The 12,059-nt window shown below is 52.5% G+C and overlaps 1 long non-coding RNA gene and 1 other non-coding gene across 2 annotated transcripts in view; both read right to left on the bottom strand.

Annotated features, from left to right (window-relative positions):
- The window catches only part of LOC131815041 (uncharacterized), a 28,604-nt gene extending 26,780 nt beyond the window's left edge, over nucleotides 1-1,824 (bottom strand). The window contains exons 1-2 of the long non-coding RNA XR_009347542.1: nucleotides 1,735-1,824; nucleotides 1,227-1,364 (exon numbers count right to left, since the gene is read on the bottom strand). This is a non-coding gene — a long non-coding RNA (uncharacterized LOC131815041). The remainder of the gene's footprint in view (nucleotides 1-1,226; nucleotides 1,365-1,734) is intronic.
- TRNAR-UCU (transfer RNA arginine (anticodon UCU)) lies at nucleotides 1,615-1,688 on the bottom strand. The gene has a single exon. It is a non-coding gene; the product is annotated as a tRNA-Arg (tRNA).
- Nucleotides 1,825-12,059: the final 10,235 nt, after the last annotated feature.

Below are 12,059 nucleotides of genomic sequence, written 5' to 3'. Positions count from 1 at the left end.
AATCGTACCCTTGTCCTGACCTTGAACGACCTCTACCTCTCACTGCGAGCAGCCCTGTTCCAACAGAATGACAAAGAGGAACCAGAAGGAGGTAGTACGCTGGCCATGGCTGAAGAAGGTGACCGGCTGCTTTGCCAAACGCCCTCACACCACCCCAGCCCACCCCACAAACACCGATTTTCCCTCTCAGGCCAGAGCTTAGAGCAAAAAAACACCTAGCATAGGCAGAGCTAACAATAAAAGAAAGACTATGGAAGGGTCTGCCTGGAAATTTCTGGTCCACACGCGTATCCTCCAAAGGGCACATCCACGAGGCTGGTGGGAGAGAGTTGATATCTGAATTGATATTCTGCCCAAAGAGCTCAGAAAGGGAAATTTTTATGGGCTCTTAACGGCAAGAATTTTAGGTCCCTTTAAAGCACCGGAGTTCTTCAAGAGAAGCTCAGGTGTTTCAGTTTGGTACAAAGGTCAGGTGTCCTAAAGGCAGGAACATCCCTCTCCCACCCAAGTGCTCTCCCCTGTCAGTTCCCGCCTCTTGGCAGGGTTTGGTGGAACCCTGTGTGGATTGGCCCCCGATCCCCACGCCAGCTTCCTAGAGCCTGAGGGCAAGCCTGTGTCCGCTGGATGCCCGTGCACAGCCGCACATGGGAGAGATACTGACTCCCCAGCAAAGGGAGGAGAGGTGTGTGTCTCAGGTTTCCTGGGTTCACCTGGGGTGGAGGCCACTTCCTGGCATGGGCAGCTCCCTCTAGCTAATAGGCTGGAGGCCACGATATGCAAGGGAGAGTGAGAGCCAGCCCAGCCCAGAATAGAAACCCAAGCTCCCGATCTTGCTGAATGTGGCCATTAGACAGGGCAAGGAGGGAGAGCAGAAGTGAATGCCGAGCGAGAGAGGGGTGAGATGTCGTGATGGAAACAGAATTATGGAAAGAACCCGACCACCGCCACCATCCAAGCTTGTAAACAGGCAAAGCTACCAACTTTTTGCAGGAGCATGAGACCTTTGAGTTTCCTGGGACAAGTTTGTCAGCACTGATCATTCCTGTGCTGCTGGGCAGCTTATCCCACCGAGACAAAGAGCAATGAGTACCTCTCACCTTGTCGATGAAAAACTGAGTGATGAGCATTCGCACAAAAAGCCCTAGGAGTGACAAAGATGGTGAATAAATTGTCCTCTGCATGACCCCATCCATCTCCTGACCGACCCCGGTCAAGGCGGCCCTTACCTTAGAGGACAGCTAGACATTTCCTCATAGGCATGTGGGTCCATCTGCCTTTTTGTGTTCTCAGAGGAGAAGGAGGGAACCACCGTGGTCCCAGAACCCGTGGTCTGGCACCTCGGTCCCTGTGTGCCGGTGATCCTCCTAAGAAGCACAGGAATCAAAGGCTGTGTCAGTCTGGCTGTCGACATCTGAGCCTTCGCTAGACAATGAAAATCCATAAAAGAGGAACAGAGAAAGAATGAAGGGGGAGGGAAGGGAAAAGGAGGGGAGGTCCAGGATTTCTGGGGAAAGGGGTTTCCTTTCTCTTCCCCAGAACCTCCGGGGACAGATAAATACAGTTATCAACCTGGCATGACAACACACAAAATAAAAGAGGCACCTGCCAGGTGACCATCTCTGCCGGGACTCGAACCCGGAACCTCTGGATTAGAAGTCCAGCGCGCTCGTCCATTGCGCCACAGAGACCTCACCACACACACAGCATCAGCACCAGAACTGAAAAAGCACATACCTTCTGCATCACCAGCCATCTCGGCATCCTGCTCCGCGCGGTGGGGGGGCAGGGACAGCTGGAAAATCTGGAGTGGAGATCCACCCGCCGGCTCCGTCAGAGCTTTTCTCAACACTGTGGGTTCTGGGTCCTCGGGGATCGGAGGAATGGGGCGGTAGTCATTTTCAGTCCCAGGAGCTCTGATGGGGTAGGATGGAGCTGGAGCCTTTGCTCCTTCCTCTCCATCCCTGAGGGAGGATGCAGGAAAGTCTCTCTATTCTCATGCTAATCAAGCAGAGCCGACCCAGCTCAGGGAGCAAGCGGAGCTGCTCTACCTCCGCACCCCTCTCCCTCATTGTGGTTTCATCCCAATCCCGCTACACTCAGATAGGGGCCGGGCAAAGCTGGGGGATTCAGGAAAGCCCTCCTTCCCGGAGACAAAGGAGCTGCTCCCATAAAGAAGCCATGTGAATGGCGGTGGCGGCCCGGCAGGGAAGCTGGGCTCCCGGAGGCAGGTCCAGCTCTCCGCTGTAAGAGCTGCATCTGTCAAGCCCAGGAAGAGAGACCCAGAGTCCGATGTGATGTGCCTTCAGCATCTTCACTGGGATGATGGATGGGGAGGAGACAGGAGAGTGGTGAGTGTTTGTGGTGTGTGAGTGTGTGAGTGTGTGTGTGTGTGTGTGTGAGAGAGAGAGAGAGAGAGAGAGAGAGAGAGAGAACACAGGGAGGAGGGAAGACCGGCGCTCCCTAATGAAATGCAGGTGGTCCACACACAGCCCTCCCGGAACACCTACCTGCTCCCTTCCCCCGCCGTCCCTAGCTCCAAGGCTGCCATCCTTTCTCCCCAGGACTGCCTAATCTAAAGAGCAGGCTCTCTCAGCTGCTGGGTTTCACAGAGGCATCCCAGGAGAATCAAATGGGCCAGCCCTCCGCAACCATATATAAAGACCTCCACACCCAGCCCAGGTCCAAGAAGACAGCTCCTCTTTTTAAAAGCCTCCTTGAGAAGATGCAATCCCTAATCCCTGCTGGTTGCGGTTTTCACCGTCCTGCTTCTCAGGAATGTCTAATCCAAGTCCTGCCTGCCCCACCTTCAGCCCTCTCTCTCCTGTTTGATTGCCAGATGCACCAGGGGACAACTGCCCTTTATGCTCCCAATGACAATGCATTGATTTAAAGACAGATTCAGTGTTCCTCAGCTCACTCCCACTCACAAGGTTACAATAAAAGCGGAGAACTGACTCGGGCTCCCTGCACTCCCCTCCCAGTAAGAGCTTCCTTGGCCCACCACCCGGGACACCGCCAGCTGACCCCAATCTCAACTCAAGACCCAACCTTCTAACCTGTGAGACTGGCTGATGGCCACGGGAAGAAGAACGTAGCAACACAACGTGGTTAGACTGGAAGGTCTTGACGGGCCCTTAGAACTCTGAGACTCACGCTTCCCTGCCCATTCTGAATGAGATCTGGGCAAGAACAAGACCAAGATGCTTCAGTCAGGTCAGGGGGTCAAGGAGATGACCAACGCCCAAGGGAAAGCAGCCACCCCAACCAAGCATGTCTTCCCCCTGAGACCCAGGGCCAGGAGCTCAGAATAGGGAAACTGATGTTGTATCTATACTAAACATAGAGCAAAAGAGCCCAGAACAGGCCATTCTAAATCCATGTACCCCAAACCCCTCCAAGAGCCTGAAGCACGGAGACTTACACCGACCAGATATTGCATTACTTGGGGGCAACTAGGAACAAGATGTCAGTCGAGAGACGAGTCAGGAGGTCCAAGTGCCTATAAAGCCCACATACCAGCCAAGAGCCACATGGCTGCCAAACAGGTTCTCAGGACATGTCCCACCAGGCTCAGTCAAAGTGCTCTTAGATGTAGACACACCCCCTGCTCTTCATAAAGATGTTGTCTTCCATGCAAGACATCCATCTGTCCTGAGCCTTGCCCAAAACTTCATTGCGTCTGAGGAGCTCACGTGTCCTCCACACCCTGAATGAAGAGACCAGGTCCCCAGCGGGTTCCAAGAGCCTCACTCACGGCTTGCCATGCTCCACCTTGGCGCTGGAAAGGGAAAATAAGGACACGGTCCCAACCTCCAGGACACTGTGAGCAGATCCCCATGTAGGGACTACACTGAAGGGCGTATGGGAGAGAAGAAAACCAATCTTACTGCCCACCAAATAAGGCGTCAAGTTTCCAAGTGTCCACAAAGACCCCAACTCTCAAAGCAGAAAGATCCAGCTGAAATAGCCAGCTGTAACCCACTGGCCTCGAACCCTGTGAAAATTACCTTCTCAGCCCACCACTTCCCCATTACAAAGTAGGGCCAATACTGGACACTATGGACACAGATGAGCCAAGCCTTCTCGATGCAGGAGTCATCCTCTTCTTGCCCCACGAGTTACAAGTGCAGCTCTGCTGCCTGAGTCACCTCCTTCCTGAGTAACCTTCCTTTCTCTTTCTCTTTCTCTCACCCCCACAGCAATCTCCCCATTCTGGCACAAAACCCCTTTCAGGACCCCTTAGACTCATCATCTATATCAACAAAAATCCTCCAGACTCCCCGAGGGAGAGAGGTCTTCACTTCATCATCCACGAATCAGCGACAGCTTCTTGATAAGTGTGAATAATGTCTCTAAACTTGGTTTTTAATTTAAAAATAAGGAGGGAAATAATCAAAGAAAGTGGCAGCTTTAACGAGGCAGGATGGAGGGTAAGCCCTTCCAAATGACTGAAGACAACACATCTTTTTCTTCTTTGAAACTAGGTGTGCCATTTGGGCTTATGCAAACCGAGCCGATTCCCCTTCCAAAAATTTTTCGTGCTGATTTAATTCTCTGAAGATCTGTGACTCAAGCATGACTCATGCTCTTGCTGAATACCACTCTTTGACCCCACAGACAAACTGGTGATGCTCATACATTATTTCATTCATAAAGTGTTGCTGGGATACATATGATAAATGCCAAAAAAAATGTCTCCCATTGGCCCAGGAACAAATACAGTTAAATCCTACACGCTACTGTGGTCTTACTCACAGCTTCCCTGGGGGCCTGTCCCGACCAGCCCGAGTTTTAAATGCTCAAGAATTTAGATGGAGTAGCACCATGAGCCAGACATTTGGACAACACAGCCTGGGACAGTCCGTGGTAGTCTCACCTTCCAGGGCCCGCCGTGACCCAAACCTGATTCATTCACCTCCACTGTGGGCATTTAGAAGGGGCTTAGATAGGCCATCTCCTGTGTCCCCAACCACCACCAGTCTCATCCCTTCTTCTGCTCCTCCCGCCCACTCCCCTGCTGAGCACCTCTCGGCAAAGCTGAAAAAGAGCTCGGTGAAGTCAGGCCCACTCGGCACAGCTCGCAGATGCGCAGCTCAGAACTCCCTGTCCCTCAGAGAAGGGTGGCATGGACATCCCTCCAAAACAAAGGTCCCTCCATTGTTTTCCAGATTTTTCATCCTCATGGGGTCTTGCCCGGTGCTCAGGTCTCTCTTTCTCATGCATTTTTTCTAACCCATTATGACGAAGCATTTATGTTCCTAAAGCATTTTGTTTCCTTCCTTCCTCAGCTGAAGAACTGGCTGAAGATTGTTTATTCTCTCCTGGTCCCTTTTCCTATCCTCGAAGAGGGAAGAAGTGAGATGATCCAGGTTATTAGTGGGTCTAGAGTCAAGCCAAAGGAGGAGAGGAGGGCAAATTCTACCTAAATCGTCACATCCGACGTCCCAGGTCTAGCCCAGCACAATGGGTTACTCACAAGTCTGCCCGAAGTTAGACCTGGACCCAATCTGTCCTGACAATGGACTGCACCTCCAGGCACTAGCCAAGGTCACAACAGAGTCTACACAGAGGTCCACCCTCAAGGGAGTCTGAGGACGGCATCTTCCTGTTTGCCTGCCTGTTCCTCCACTCTCAGCCTCCTCTAGGAAACTGTCCAGAGAACTCTAGAGCCTGTGCTCCAAGGATGCAAATTCTCTGTGGTCAAGAAGCACGAGGAAACCAGCAGCATGAAATGAAAGGAGAGGCAGTGGGCTAGCACATCCCACCAGATCCTTCTGGGAATTTGGAAGGAGACTCTGCTTTCCTCCAATTTTCCAGTGAGTGAGTTAATTCCTGGTGCTACCCCTCCAGCTCAACGCCCACTTTTCCTCTCTGGAATGCAGGCTCTCTCTATGCCTGTAATCCTGACCCCAGGCCACCATCCTCGTGTGTGTCCAGTACTAGCTCCCCACTCTGTCTTCTTCTTGTGCCTTGTCACACCCTCAATCCGCCCTTCTCCTGCCGAGCAGACGCATCACCTGTGGTCCGTCCTGACGACGCATCACCTGTGGCCCGTCCTGAGGACGCATCACCTGTGGCCCATCCTGACGACGCATCACCTGTGGCCCGTCCTGACGACGCATCACCTGTGGTCCGTCCTGACCTGGATGCCCTCCCTCTCATCTCCCCCTCCTCAATTTCCACGTGTCGTCAGCATTCCCTAATCCTTCCCCATGAGCTCTATCCTCTGACAGGCCCAATTTCTTGGCCACTCCCATCCATTCTCATCTAGGGTCCATCTATTCCAAACACCACCGTCCACATGCGGCGTTCCTCGTCTCGGGCACACTCGGGCCACTGCTCCTGTCTCGGCCCCCAGTGCCCCTGGCTGTAAGGCTGTCCGATCTCCCAGACCTCCCAGCGCCTCCGCCCTGGCCTGTGATCTCTGCGTCTGCCACTTGCTCCAAAGCGTCGGCTTGTCCGTTCCTTGGCCATCAGGCCTCTCTTCCTTTCCTCTGGATCCCATGCTCCAGATCGCTTTACTTCCCACCCCACCCCGCCTTTCCGTCCAGATCTCTCCTGCTTCCCAAATCTTCCGTCCGTAGGACCTGTTCCTTCCACCCCATCCGCACAGGCCACATTCCTGTCCGGAACGGCCCTTGCCTTGTCCACCTCCAGACGCCCGTGAGCTTTCTGCTCTGATGGGCACCTGTGTCTGCTCTCCCTCTGTGCTGGGGCTCCGTGCAGCTTTAAAGCTGGGGCCTTAACTGGGCCCTGCTGGTGCCCCAGCTCTGAGACACCGTGAGGACGGCCCTGCTGGTGCCCCAGCTCTGAGACACCGTGGGGACGCCTGGCAATGAGGCTCCCCAGTCTTCACAGACATCACGGGGGCCCTGGTACATAAAAGGGCAGAGGCTCTATCTAAGCCAGATACTCCAGGCCAGAGGCCAGAGAGTTAGAAGACAGACCCTTGGAGCATCAGTGACTCTGGTCACAGGCCCAGGGACTCGAGAACGTCGGCTGTGCCTAATATTGGGAGTAAAAGGGATTTCTTTGTCCTTTAGCTACCTCAGCTCCTCTTCCCATTCAGCCTGGAAGAAGCCAAGAGGAGAACCTCGTACGGAGACTCTGTAACAGCCGGAGAAGAACGGCGTCCATCTTCTGCAAGGCCTCAGTTTCCACAAAGCGTGACCAGGAGCATCTCCCTCCCAGGCACTAAGGCTGCCCTCACACAGGAGGCCTCCGTCTGACGAGTCAGAGGAAGGCCTGCACCATTGTCCTTCTCCAAGAACATCCAAGAGCCGGTCCTAGCCTCCGTGGGACTGGCCTTCCCGAGGCTCTCCCAGCGAGCACGCGGTCTGCACACTGGACACGGGCTCAGAGGACAGGCTTTTACTTTGAGGAACCAGTTAATCTCCAGGCTCAGATTCTCTTCCTCTCTAAGGAAGGCGCGCTGCATTTCCACGGTCCTCTCTCATCCATCGAAGAGTCTAAGAAACAGCATTAACAGGGGGCATCGTGATGATAAAAGTCTTTTTAATTAATTAATTCTTTTAAATTCTTCATCTCATCTTATCATCAGAACTCTCCTCGATTGTGGAAAGAGTGATGATCATCATCCTCGTTTTACAAAAGGAAGGCCTCGACCGAGGACAGTTTGGGGCTTGCCAAAGTCCTCAGCTGGGAAGCAGTGGGCTGAGCAGAGCCTCTGGTGCTACTCAGACCTCTACCCTCCGACCTCTTCCGCCACGGGCAGGTGTCCCCAGACGGTGTGCTCTGAGAGCCAGGCATCCTGTGACACTGGTCTGAGACCCTCCCCACAAGTCTCTCCTCTGCCCTTGTAATCGAGGGGTGGTGGCCCAAGGGCAGGACAGGAGGACATGTGACGGCCACAGGTGGAGGGTAGGTCTGCAGGCCAAGCAGATCCAGGCTAAGCAGACAGAGCGTGGCGCCTGGTGAGGGTGAGTAAGCCCCTGCCCCGTGGTCTCCGCTCAGTGATTCCTTGTCCCTTCAGTCACCAGAGGTCAAGCAGAGGAACCCACGTCCAGATAAACAAACTGCCTTCCTCCAGGTCGGCCGGTCACTCACAGAGCTGCGTCCAGTCCCAGGCTTTCTGGTGGCTCCTTGAGGGCTCCTGGTACACTGCTATGGGGTCAGACCTGTGGAGACTCCATGCAGAATGGAGTGTGGGGAAGGGACCGTATGCTCAGTCTTCGGTCATCACTGAAAATGAGAAAATCGAAAGGATCAAGTAGCCTCGTCTTGGAACCACTGAATGCCCAGAACGGAAAGAGATTTTAAAATAATTTAAGTTTCATGTTTAACATTATGCATGAGTTGAATTTTTACCATCTGATCGTATTACTTTTATAAATTAAGAAAAAAAACTAGTCTGAAGATTAAGTCGATAATGCTAAGTGTGTGAATATTTGCTCTTTATTTTGTATATTTCTGGAGTCTATAATTTTTGTCAACCCTCTCATCTGTAATTACATAGATTAGTAAACTCATGCCCACAGAAATTAAATTACTTACCCAATATTACAAAAATAGACTAACTGCTGTGGTCCGACCAGAAAAATACAGACTTTAAAGTCCAGATGGACCGAGGTTTGAACCCCAGCTCCGTCACTTACTGCCTGACAGTGAGTGCCTCAAGGAACCTTCCTGGGGCTCAGCTTGCCTATTTCTTTCAGAACTCACAGAAGCGAGAGCGCCTGCCTTGTGGGCCCATCACAAGGCATCAATGAGACAAAGCGGAGAAACCCCGGCAGCCCCGTGCCTGGGTCTCTGTTTCTACAGAGGAGCTGCTTGCTCAGGTCGCTAATGGCTTCCTCGCCATCAGATTCACAAGGATCCCGTCAACTTTCTGCAACATTTCACACCAAACCCACTTCGCTCTCCAGAACGTTCACTCCCCTGCTGTCCGTGGCGCGCTGGCCTCTCCTATCTCTCGTCCCCTCCTTCTCTGGCCCCTTCCCAGCATCCCAAAGAGCAGCGGTTATCAGACCCCCAGTCAGAATGTCCGCAGCATTTCACATCATTAAATAGAAGAGACGAGAAATGGTAGCCGAGGTTAGGACAGGAGGAGGCAGAGCACAGTAGAACAGAAAACGGCAGAAGGCATCTCCTTCTAATAAGACCCTGTATTATTTCCTGAAACATTGTTCTAGTTAAACGTACAGGTCTTTGTGTAGACATGTGTGTTCTCGGTTGTAAGAAAAAATAAATTGATTTCCTCTGTGGGTTGTGGTCAAACACACTGCCCTCAAGTGTGCGTGGCTTCTCTTATCTTCTATTTTCTCCCTAAATCATCTGAAAAGACACCTTAGCACAGATTACCCACTAGGAGCTGAGCGCGCCGCTCTTCCCACCTGACGGCTGGCCTGGCTTATTCAGCAACCTTGAAATAACCGCCCCTCTGTGACTCATGGGCATTTCAGCAGTAAAATGTACAAATCCGAACTTACATTTCCCCGTAAATCTTCTTCTTTCCACGATCTACTGATTCATTTAATGGCAGCGCCATGCACCCCTCGTCTATTAGTTTATTTATTCTGCCAACCCATGAACATGTTCTCCATGTCGAGAGATGCGCTGGGCACCGGGAGCACAGAGATTCTGAGGAAGCCACATCCGCCCTCCCCAAAGTCAGAGTCAGAGACAACAACCGAGCAGAATCACATGGGAGATTCACGCAGGGTGAATGGTAATAGGGATTGTGGACAGACTAACCCCGATGAGGGTCTGGGGAGGTTTGCTGGAGCCACAGACATTAGCTGTAGAAAGCAGGAAGCGGTGTTCCCCGGAGCAAAAGAAGGGGTTGGGTCAGGGAGTGTTTGCATGCACGGGCGTGTGTGTGTGTGTGTGTGTGTGTGTGTGCGCGCACACGTGTTGGGGAAACGGGCAGAACAGGGCTCTAAGAGAGGACAGCAGGATAGAGAGAGGCCCCAAACCCTCTATCTGTGTGAGAAACTACGAGAAATGGGGGGTCGCGAAGCCCGGAGTCCCGGCAGAGCGTGACAGCCCGTGGCTGGAAGAACAGATCAGGGAGACCTTCCCGTGTCATGTTCGGGGCCTTTGATGTTAATCCCACAGGAGATGCAGGGGCCTCGAAGGGTTTAAAGTCAGGGAGAACTGCGATCTGAGTATTTCAGAGAGATCGCTCAGGCTACCGTGAGCTAGAACATTCCCAGAGGGCACGTGGGGTGGAGACTTCGGGCCCTCGCCAAGGTAAGACCTAACAGAGGTCCGGACCCCAGGCATAGAACCGGCTACACACAGTGGATTGAAAGGATGAGACCGATGTGACAGAAAAGAGCACGAGGGAGACAGGAGCGGCCGTCGGGTCACCCACGTGCGAAGCCTGGAGTCTGCAGCGACACCTTCCCTCAGTCGGTTCCCCGGTCACAGCAGCCCCGGAGCCCTGGGAGTTCTGCCTCTCTGGGACCCTCAGATCCAGCTGCCCCCGGCTCCTGGAATATTTTCATAACCCCTCGCTTGTCCATCTGCACCTGGCCCTTTCCCCATCCACCCTCTGCCGCACAGCCCATGGTGCCATGGTGGTTTTTCTGGAAGGAAAACCCGTAGCCTAGAGAAGAGCCTGATGGCGATCTAGAGTCTGACCCCCACCCCTCTCTTCAGGTGCCTTTACAGTCATTCCCCACTCACGCCTAGCCTCATGTTGCACGATGCCCAAATACTCATAATCCCCTAAACACACACACACACACACACACACACAAGCACTGTGCTGGCGATGCCTTGGTTTGGGCCCTTTCCTCTGTCCAGAATGCCCTTCCCTTTCCCCGCTCCCACATCCGCCTGCTAACTGCTCCTCCTCCTTAAAGACTCAGGTCATTCTCCCCCAACACCCACACCAACCGCCGCAGACTGGAGCCCACCCAGCTTCACACCGCGACTGCCCCGTGCACACACGCCTCTTGGAGCACGGGGCACACGGCGCTGCCCTCACTGTATGCGCGTCTGAGTCCTGCGGGGCATGAAGCAGCAGGAGCCCCTTGTGCCTTGTCAGTCTGCACAGCGCCTGGCCAGTGGTAGTTACTCAGTAGATGTGTGCTGGGGGAAATATGGATAAACAATGGATAGAACAGGTCTCTGTCTCCCTAGCCTGGAGACTGTTCCAGAACGCCATGTGTGTTTATTTTTATAATGAAAATATGACATGGGAACCCTTAAAATGAGACCTGAGAAGTTAAGACTTTTTCCACCGTTCTGCCTCAAAGTGGTATCGAAACAGTCAGCTCTGTCCAGGACTCCAGTTTCTGCGCCCCGTCCACCGAATGTGTGGTGTTAGTGTGGGCCCCAGAAGCCCACCCTCAACACAACTTACACAGAACGAATCTCCCTCCGTCTCAAAGTACTATATCTCAGGAAAAGATCCCACGGTTCAGCATCTCCCAGGTCCATCTCTCAGCCTGAGAGCGGCGTCTGCCTTCTCCCTCTCTCCTCCTACAACCACCTCCAAACAGAGCCCCTCCTTGTGTTCCCAATGTCACCACCCCAGCTCGGAACCTCCTGACTTCATCCCCACATTTCTGTAATTACCTTTTAACAGATCTCCTTAGAATGAGCTTTTAAAATTGTTTTCTAATCACTCCACTCAGAAGCACGGGATCGCTGTAAAAATATTAAATATATCATATAAACAATTAGAGTTCCCCTCCCTTATGACTTACCTCTCACTCCCACCCCAGAACTCCTAATTTTCCAGGATCAGAATCATCGGAGCACTCCTCAAGTGCCTATGTGCCATGTACCATTCAAAGAACTTTAAATAGATTATTTCCTCACACTCTACAACCCTAGGGGATATGATGATTATCATTATCTCTATTCTCCACACGGGGAGAATAAACACTGAGAGGTTAAGCACCTTGTCCAAAGTCACACAGCCATAAGTAGCAGTTCGACTTAAACACACATTTACATGGACATGAAATGTAACCGAGGCACATCTACTATTCGAGGCTTCTTTCTTATTTTTCACAAAAAGGATAATAGCATGTGTACCTTCTTTGTATTTTCATTTAACAATACATCTTGGTTATCTTTCCAAC

Source organism: Mustela lutreola, chromosome 14 (assembly GCF_030435805.1).
Source record: "Mustela lutreola isolate mMusLut2 chromosome 14, mMusLut2.pri, whole genome shotgun sequence".
Classification (NCBI taxonomy): Eukaryota; Metazoa; Chordata; class Mammalia; order Carnivora; family Mustelidae; genus Mustela; species Mustela lutreola.
The sequence above is the reverse complement of the archived record's forward strand: the minus strand, read 5'-3'. Positions and strand labels throughout refer to the sequence as shown.